This window comes from Pelmatolapia mariae, linkage group LG9 (assembly GCF_036321145.2).
Source record: "Pelmatolapia mariae isolate MD_Pm_ZW linkage group LG9, Pm_UMD_F_2, whole genome shotgun sequence".
Lineage (NCBI taxonomy): Eukaryota > Metazoa > Chordata > Actinopteri > Cichliformes > Cichlidae > Pelmatolapia > Pelmatolapia mariae.
This window is the reverse complement of record NC_086235.1, coordinates 8,444,387-8,455,092: the sequence shown is the minus strand read 5'-3', so window position 1 is coordinate 8,455,092 and position 10,706 is coordinate 8,444,387.

Genomic DNA, 10,706 nt, shown 5'->3' with positions numbered 1-10,706 from the left:
CCTGATAACAGCACAAAGCAAACAGTGACGTATCGTCTATTATAAACATAAAAACATTAAAAATATGTTCTCTATCATACCAAGACTATGTCTCCACTCAGTTACATATTGCATATATACAGGGTATGACTCCCCTTTGGTCACGGCGTGTGGATATTTCAAAGTAACCCACCTTTCTCTATCATATCGAGACTATCTGTCCAGCTTCAGGGTGCTTGGAGACACGTTCTGATCAAACCATCACTGATTTCATGTCTATGCAGCTATTTCACAGGTGTGCTGTGGAGCATGGCCAGGCTAGCTGGAGTTTCTTTAAGAAATATCCACATGCTGCACAAATGGGAGCATGTAATATGCTTTTTTAATCAGAGACATTTGAAGATAGAAACATTCTTTAAAATCTGTGGGAGCGCCCTGCAACAGCTAAACTTAATTCTGGGCCATAGTTGGATTAGTTTTCATTCATTTTTTCTTTGAATCCCAGTGACTATAAAAATCAAAGTTAATTAACATAATGCCAAAACTGCCTAAAAAGTGCTTGAGGGCCCCCAAGTGCTGAGAACATTGATTTGTTACACTTACTTGTTGATTGATTTGCACATAAAATGCCTCTTTACTGTAACATAATTTCAGATCACATTTTAAAAGTCATCTTCTGTTTAGTGATGTAAGGAGCTTCATATTTTAAATTTAACTTTTATTTTCCTTCTAATTAGACTTTTCTCAGGTAAGAAAATTCTATTTTTAACCTTTTATCTCTCAGGTACTCGTCGTCATCCTGGACCGGTACCACCATGCTGCCCTGCAGTCACCAAAGGCAATATGACTGCTGAGGTGGTGGGGCAAACATATCATGAGCTGGCTGCAAGACATCACTGTGTGAAGGCTATAATGTAAGTCAGCACTCGTTGTTCTACATACAAACATATACAATCTCTATAATTTTCTGTCTTTTATTTCCAGTTTTAACACAAAAAATGGAAAACAACTTTGTGCGGATCCAGACGCTCAGTGGGTCAAAGATCGTAAGTCATGCTAAAAGAAACACACACAGAAATAAATGCAAAGTATTTACAGAGAAAAACTGAAGCTCCTGCTTGTCTGTTTTTCCTCTCTAGTCACTGCCAAAATGAGGAAGGTGTGAAGCCTGTCTGCTACATCTGATGATGAATGTAAAAACAAAGAATTACCAGATATTTTATTTTACCTGATTTTTGTTTCTAAGAAAAATGAGAGTCGCATATGAGGATATTCGTTTAAAATTTCAATTGAACAGTAGCAGTATAATGTCCTCTTAAGTGGATATCAGTAGAGTAAAACTGAGGATTTTGGTCAAGATATGCAAAATGTGATGCCCACATATGGGGACGCCAGGAGGTCCTAGGAGGTTAAAGGCGCATTCAAACCAGAGCGCTTTCTCAGCCTAACTGTCTTAAAACTCTTTTTTCTTTCTTTTTTTTTGCATTTGTAAATTAACTTTTACTCTTACCTGTGGAGTAAACCTGTATTTTATTCACGCTGTTGACTTCATTGTTTTTTAACTGATCATTGGAGGTCAGGTTTTAATTGTCTTTTTTTTTTTTTTTTTGCTTATTTGTGAATCTCTTTCTGTGCATTATGTGTTTATGTCAAGAACAATGTGGCTTTGAAAAACAATATAAAAATAAACTTTTGTAATATTGAGTAAATATTTTCCTGCTGTTGTTTCAATGCCCACCAGACTCTCACAAAATGTCACATACATCCCTGAATGTATTCCACTAGTGTTTTAAGTGAGGATGCTCACTGAGTAGACTGTCCAGGTTTTTTATAAAACTCTGTTTTACCCAAGTTCATGCAGCCCACGATGAACATAAGTGGGTCAGACCTTTGAAACTCCCTTTTCTGTCAGTCTAAAGACGTTTAAAAACAAATTAATAACCAAGAAATCTTAATATATGAAAAAAGCACAATGTAAAACTTCATCTCAGTTTGCCAGTATGTTAAAGAAATACTCCTTTAGTTAATCAATAAAATGTATCAGCACAACAAGAAATTTCTATAGTAGTCTTTCCTTTAAATATCTGTTTCTTAACTACTTTGATGTAGCATGAACGGCCATGGGCAGGTCTGTGTCAGAAGACCTGGAATGTTTGTTGTGCAGATTCGGCCTCGGGGCCTCATGTTGAACATTTAAATTGAGGGCTGTTACAGCCCAAAGCTGCTGGCCTCCTTCCTTTGGTTAACTGTTTTTGTTAATTAGCCTGTGCACCCCCTTCTGGAGATGGCTGCACCTTCTCAGGCTGCCTTCCTAACCTGACTGCTACAACCACAGCAGAGCTACATATAGAAGTTGTTTTACTTTGAATTTAATTTGAAGCGGTTCAGATTTCATACATCTTTTGTTTGTTGCTAGAGCTCATTAATGTCTGGTATTTTTTTTAACAGGATTAACAGAACCTGGAAAGGCTTAATGCACGCAAAATCACCAGTCCACATGTGCATATCACCTCAACACACACTCACATTAAAAGGAGTGGCTCAAACCAGGCGTACATAAATAATCACGGCACATAGACATACATCCCACCACTAAAGGCACCCAGCCACCTCCACCTTAGGTCTCAGCTTTTGAATAAAAAAGGTTGGGGGTGATATCATCTGCTTACTGCTGAGTGAAATAATCAAAACTGCATCACAAAAAATAAATGACATGCCAGCAAACCAAGGATGGAAGGCTTCTGAGAAAGTAAGAATCCACAGGTGATTTCTAGAAAAAGGTGTTGCATCGGCAACAATGTAACCCAGAGGTGTCAAAGTCATTTTAAATTTGGGCCACATTTTGTCCACTTTGATCTGAAGTGGGACGGGCCAGTGAAACTCTCCTTTCTGTCAGTGTAAACTTGTTTAACTGCATATTTGAGATATCTCCATATAAGAAAAAGAAACAGAATTTTAGAAGTTTAGCAAACAGTAAGACATAACATGGCGTGAGGGACAGACAGAGACGGAGACAGAGATAAATTTCCTCAGCTAGCCACAAAAATGTGTTGCATAACTTTAATTTCCTCATCATTTCCGTCCTGTTTATGCTAAACTCTTACAATCGTTGAATGCAGAATGCAGTTTACTGTGTTTTTCTGCTAATATATCAAGCTTATCTCTTTCCTGTCTGGGTCTCCAACATAACTGTCGTTATTGCATTACACTTCAGTTTTGACTGCAGTGTCATCATTGCAGCTGTAAGTTGTCTTTATCATTATCTTCTGTCTGCCCTATTTGTTGGTACATGTAGATCGTCTGGGTGAAAGCAGTGTCGATCAATCTCTGGACGCACCCAATGCAAAGCTTCTTCAAGCTGCTGCCGTCAGGGAGGAGACTGCGGAGTCTTCAGGCCAGGACCAGCAGACTGAAGGACAGCTTCATCCATCAGGCTGTCAGGAAGCTTAACTCCCTCCCGATTCTGCCCCCTCTCCCCCCTCTCCTCCACGGTCTCACTGAACTCTGTCACACACACACACACACACACTCTCTGACTCACTCACTGGCCTGCACCAGTTATTAGTCACCTTGTGGAGCATTGGACCGCCATTACCTCATAAGACTTTGTTACACTATCTCCTACCGTACATTACCAAATCTCCATTTGCACTATTTGCCTATTTGCACTACCTTGCCTGGTCTACACCCAATGTCATTTACCGTTACCTGAATATTGTATATTGTATAGCTTTTTTTTTTGTTATATGTAAAATTGTACTGTATTTATTCAAATTTTACTTTTTTTTTAAATTTTTTAATTATTTTTATTGCTGCTACTTCATCTAGGGTTTGAGAGTAACGAAATTTCTATTCTCTGTATGTCCTGTACATATGGCAGAATTGACAAATAAAGTTGACTTTGACTTTGACTTTGACTTTGACCAGTTCTCTTAGGGAATGCAGCAGCCTCTACAACCTCACCTCTGGCGTCGTTGCCCACCTCTCAATTTTAAATTCACGTATACATTGAGGGCTATCAGGAGGGGTTATGCTCTTACATGCTGCTCTCTGGCAGGTAGCTCCCTGCCCTCTGGGTTTTAAATGCACCTTACAACACACATGCATCAACACTAAATATGTGCCAGCGAAGGGAGGTTTGGAGTCTTCACACACCCCTATTCTCTGTTGCCTGTTGGGGCGGGGGTACTGGGAGGAGGAGTTGGCCATCCGATTGGGGTCTGGAATGTGGGGCCTCCCTGCTGCTGCGGAGTCGGGGCAGTCTGCTTCTCTCCACCCCAGGGAAGAGGGTAACACTACCTGGGTCTGGGTGCAGTTTCCCCCTCCAGGGGAAAGGGTACCTAGACCGGGGGTATAGGGTACGCCTGGGGAGTGTGATTGTGTGTACAGTGTCTCTTTATGTCTGTCTCCTCCATACCTGCTTCATGCCCTGAAGGACGGGACTGTGGCTCCCCCACCCTCTAGCAGATCATTACATGAAGGAACCTTTTAAATACAAGCGCGTTCGTGCTCACAGGTGTACACACGTGTGCTTACACACACAAACTACACCCTTTTTGGCTCCTACCTCAAAGCACACTGTGTGCTGCCGATCCTATGTGCAACACAATAATATTCAATATTTAGTATTAACTGTATATTCCCATAGATCATCGTAATGATGTTGTTTATTATATTGCTCTTTTTTTTACTTGTTTTCTCTTTTTTCTTTCTCAACAGGTGATCCAGGTGATTGATATATGTATTTTTTGTCTGTTTGTTTTGATGGTTTTTGTTTTTTGCCCTTTATCACCATTCCTCTTCCCCACTGTTTTTCTTTCCCTACCTCTCTTTCTTTCTCCCTTTTCTTTCCCTCAGTCATAATTCTGATGGCAAAAGAACCAAACGGGTCAGGCAAAAAAAAAAAAAAAAAGGGAATGCAGCAGCATCCGTACTTAACCCAACCCCAGCCAAGAGGAAACCGGAGCGCAACACAAAAAAACAAAAATAAGGAGGAAAGATAACACCCCAGCTCCGAAGGACAGACCAACGCTGCCACAGGATTGTGGTTTCACAACAACCACATATTTTAATAATTTCAAAAGGTAGCAAGCATAGGTGGGCATGGCCAAAACAACAAACAAAAAAGAAACAGAACTGACCTACCTATAATGAGAGACCCAAAAGAAAATACAGGCCTCTTTCCTGCCTCCCTAACCTAAACATGAGAAAAAGGTGTTAAAATAAAACGGCTTTCCACCTCTGCAGCTACCAGATCAATAAGAAAAGGTCTATTTGCACTATTTACAATATATACAAGGCAACCAAGCTCTCCTCATCACAGAAACTTATTCATGCAGCACACTATAAGACACAGGGCTAAATGCCCAGCTTGTTTGGAACCTGGAAGTAGACAGGGCTGCCAGTCTTGACGTGTGAGAAGCACAAGCAACACACAGCAGCGTGACCTGGGTCATAACAGATGACATAACAGGTAAACTACAGCACTGATTCCTTTCCACACAGGGGAGAGTTCAGCTCTTCGCTTTCAATCACTGCAAAGCCACCACACGTCAGCCCTTCTGGTGGTATGGTTAACAAACCAGTCCTTGTGGTGAGGGCTACTGCCTTGTGTCACATCATAGATGATATTGTAACAGCTAAAGCCATGCAGTCCCGACATTGCCCCTTTCCTATAAAAACAGGTGCAATTCCTTGGATAGTATTTAGCATTTGGAGGGGTTTGTGATTATTTATTGGTAAGTGCAGGAACATCTGCAGGCAGAGCTAATGATATTTTTTATAGGTCTGTGTAGTTCAGTATGCATCCACCCCTTATCAGTGAGACTTTAATATTTCAAACCACCAACATCATACTGAGAGTGTTTTTTTTTTTCAAGTAAGATGTTTGTATATTATTCATATTGCCATACAGCCCAATTCACTTGTGCAGGGGCTCAGCTGACTTGGTGGACGGAAGAATCGGCCTGGTGTAACTGCCTCCCGATGTGGACGTAACTGATAAAGGACGATGGAAAAGCCGCAGCGTTTGTGGGGTGTAGAAAACTTTTCATGCACTTGCCCCAGACGGAGCAGCCACAGCCATAGCCAGTTTGTTTTTTGTGCATGTGTGTGAAGTGCAGAGTGAGTAGAGGTCAGCTGTCGATTACTTTTGGGAAGCTTTGTTTTCTCCTGTGTTGTTAGACCAGGGAGGTCAGACTCTGTCATTTCTTTTGTTGTTTTCTTGAAGAGGTCAGAGGGGGACTGAAGTTTAGGTTGTGTTTTGCTTGTTGTGTTGGCCTTGGCTCATCCTGAAGCTGTACACTCCCACTATCATTGTTCTAAGTACCATTTATGTAAATAAATCATTGTTAAAAGCCCGATGCTGTGGCTATGTCGGTTTGGGCGTGGGGGGTCGTGGGACAACCCGCTCTTGTTACAATCATTCCAGGCCAGGTCACAACAATATGATAAATATATGAATAATATATAATATTTATTTGATTATACTTGGAATTCCAGTGTTTACGTTTAAATATGCGTGCGTAATAAATAGAAAAGGTAAGTTGTAAAATAATACAGATGGTAGTAATATGAATGGGTTTGCAGTGCTAACATTCAATTCAATTCAATTCAATTTTATTTATATAGCGCCAAATCACAACAAAAGTCGCCTCAAGGCGCTTTATATTGTACAGTAGATAGCACAATATTAAATACAGAGAAAAACCCAACAATCATATCATATGACCCCCTATGAGCAAGCACTTTGGCGACAGTGGGAAGGAAAAACTCCCTTTTAACAGGAAGAAACCTCCGGCAGAACCAGGCTCAGGGAGGGGCGGCCATCTGCTGCGACCGGTTGGGGTGAGAGAAGGAAAACAGGATAAAGACATGCTGTGGAAGAGAGACAGAGATTAATAACAGATATGATTCGATGCAGAGAGGTCTATTAACACATAGTGAGTGAGAAAGGTGACTGGAAAGGAAAAACTCGATGCATCATGGGAATCCCCGGCAGCCTACGTCTATTGCAGCATAACTAAGGGAGGATTCAGGGTCACCTGGTCCAGCCCTAACTATATGCTTTAGCAAAAAGGAAAGTTTTAAGCCTAATCTTAAAAGTAGAGATAGTGTCTGTCTCCCGAATCCAAACTGGAAGCTGGTTCCACAGAAGAGGGGCCTGAAAACTGAAGGCTCTGCCTCCCATTCTACTTTTAAATACTCTAGGAACAACAAGTAGGCCTGCAGAGCGAGAGTGAAGTGCTCTAATAGGGTGATATGGTACTACAAGGTCATTAAGATAAGATGGGGCCTGATTATTTAAGACCTTGTAAGTGAGGAGCAGGATTTTGAATTCAATTCTGGATTTAACAGGAAGCCAATGAAGGGAAGCCAAAACAGGAGAAATATGCTCTCTCTTCCTAGTCCCTGTCAGTACTCTTGCTGCAGCATTTTGGATTAGCTGAAGACTTTTTCAGCGAGTTTTTAGGACATCCTGATAATAAAGAATTACAGTAGTCCAGCCTGGAAGTAATGAAGGCATGAACTAGTTTTTCAGCATCACTCTGAGACAGGATATTTCTAATTTTAGAGATGTTGCGCAAATGGAAGAAAGCAGTCTTACATATTTGTTTAATATGTGCCTTGAAGGACATGTCCTGGTCAAAAATGACTCCAAGGTTCCTCACAGCATTACTGGAGGCCAAGGTAATGCCATCCAGAGTAAGAATCTGGTTAGATACCAAATTTCTAAGATTTTCAGGGCCGAGTACAATAACCTCAGTTTTATCTGAATTAAGAAGCAGAAAGTTAGCGGCCATCCAGGTCTTTATGTCTTTAAGACATTCCTGCAGTTTAACTAATTGGTGTGTGTTACCTGGCTTCATGGATAGATAGAGCTGCGTATCATCTGCATAGCAGTGAAAATTTATGCTATGTCTTCTAATGATGCTGCCTAGGGGAAGCATGTATAATGTAAATAGAATTGGTCCTAGCACTGAACCCTGAGGAACACCATAATAGACCTTAGTGTGTGAAGAGGACTCTTCATTTACTTGAACAAATTGGAGTCTATTAGATAGATATGATTCAAACCACTGCAGCGCAGTACCTGTAATACCTACAGCATGTTCCAATCGCTCTAATAGGATATTATGATCAACAGTATCGAACGCAGCACTAAGGTCTAGCAGGACAAGCACAGAGATGAGTCCACTGTCAGAGGCCATAAGAAGATCATTTGTAACCTTCACTAAAGCTGTTTCTGTGCTGAGCTCTGAAACCTGACTGAAACTCTTCAAATAAGCCATTCCTCTGCAGATGATCTGTTAGCTGTTTGACAACTACTCTTTCAAGGATTTTTGATATGAAAGGAAGGTTGGAGATTGGCCTATAATTAGCTAAGACAGCTGGGTCTAGAGATGGCTTTTTAAGTAAAGGTTTAACTACAGCCACCTTGAAGGCCTGTGGTACATAGCCAATTATTAGAGATAGGTTGATCATATTTAAGATTGAAGAATTAATTAATGGCAGGACTTCTTTAAGCAGTGTTGTAGGAATGGGGTCTAAAAGACACGTTGGTGGTTTGGAGGAATTAATTATTGAAGTTAACTCAGAAAGATCGATTGGAGAAAAAGAGTCTAAATGAATATCAATGGTACTAAAAGTAGCTGTAGATAATATAACATCTGTGGGATGATTATTGGTAATTTTTTCTCTAATGATAAAAATTTTATTTCTGAAGAAGTTCATGAAGTCATTACTAGTTAACGTTAAAGGGATGGTTGGCTCAGTAGAGCTCTGACTTTTTGTCAGCCTGGCTACAGTGCTGAAGAGAAACCTGGGGTTGTTCTTATTTTCTTCAATCAGTGACGAATAGTAAGATGTTCTGGCTTTGCGGAGGGCTTTCTTATAAAGCAGCAAACTATTTCTCCAGGCTAAATGATGATCCTCTAAATTTGTGACACGCCATTTCCTCTCCAGCTTACGAGTTATCTGCTTTAGGCTACGTGTTTGAGAATTATACCACGGAGTCAGGTACTTCGGATTTGAGGCCTTAGTTTTCACAGGAGCTACAGTATCCAGAGTCGTACGTAGTGAGGAGGTAAAATTATTAGCAAGATAATCGACCTCTGTTGGAGTAGCGTTCAGATAGCTGCTCTGCTCTATGTTGGTACAGGGCATTGAAGATGATAACAGTGGGTGGATTATATTCTTAAACTTAGTTACAGCACTTTCAGAAAGACATCTACTTTGATAAAGTCTACTCTCCATTGCTGTGTAATCAATCATTGTAAATGTAAATGTTATCAGGAAATGATCAGAAAGCAGAGGGTTTTCAGGAAACACTGTTAAATGTTCAGTTTCTATGCCATATGTTAAAACAAGATCTAGAGTGTGATTAAAGTGGTGGGTGGGTTCTTTTACATTTCGAGAGAAGCCAATTGAGTCTAATAACAGATTAAATGCAATGTTGAGGCTGTCATTTTTAGCATCTACATGGATGTTAAAATCACCCACAATAATTATTTTATCAGAGCTGAGCACTAAATCAGATAAAAAGTCTGAGAAATCAGAGAGAAACTCTGTGTAAGGCCCAGGTGGACGATAGATGATAACAAGTAAGACTGGTTTCTGAGTTTTACAGCTGGGGTGGACAAGGCTAAGCATCAGGCTTTCAAATGAATTAAAAGTCTGTCTTGGTCTTTCGTTAATTAATAGGCTGGTGTGAAAAATTGCTGCCACACCGCCCCCTCAGCCTGTGCTTCGAGGTTTCTGGTAGTTAGAATGACTCGGGGGTGTTGATTCATTTAAACTAACATAATCATCCTGCTGCAACCAGGTTTCTGTAAGGCAGAGTAAATCGATTTGTTGGTCAATTATTAAGTCATGTACTAACAGAGACTTGGAGGAGAGAGACCTAATATTTAATAATCCACATTTCACTGTTTTACTCTTTGGTTCAGATGTGGATACTGTATTGTTCTTTCTTTTTGATTTTTTATGTTTAAGTTACATTAACATATATGATTATTGCCTACAAGCTGCCTCATCATTTCTCTGCGCAGGTGGCTGATTTATATGTATTTACATAAGTTATTCAATAGGTGGGAAAAAAAGTAAACATCTACAACAGGGATGTCAAATGTATTTCACATCTCAGGCTAATTACAGCCTATTTTGATCTTATGTGGGCCAAACGTGAAACTAAAGAAGTTTTACTTTCAACATTATGTTTCAGTTTTTCTACTTTAAAGTCTGCTGTAGTAAGTGAAAGACATCTCTAAGAATGACTCTGGGTTTAAATTCAAAGAAATGTTGAAGATTATGTCACGTTCCTGGTTCGGTGACTCAGTGTTTTGTGTTCTGTGTTACTATTAATGTTTGATTTCATCATGGTTTATCATTACTGGTCTTTTGGTTTATGGTTTTGTATTTCTGGCTCTAGTTCTTCTTTGTCTTGTGATTTCAACTTCTTGGGTTTTGTTCCTGTGTCCCTCGTGTTTAGTCTACGTTTAGTTCTGTCTTCATGCTTATTTTCTTATTCCCCAGTCAGTCGTGTCTCACGTCACAGTTTGTTACTGCTATCCCTGTGCTCTGTGTGCCCTCTGTTCAGTATCAAGTCTGTGCCTGTCGTGTGTTTCCTGTTTTACTTTGATATTTTATCCCAGCCATGTCACCACCTGTTCCACATCCTCTCGTTGTCCTGCTTGTGTATTTATGTCCTGTGTTTCTTTCTGTTACTT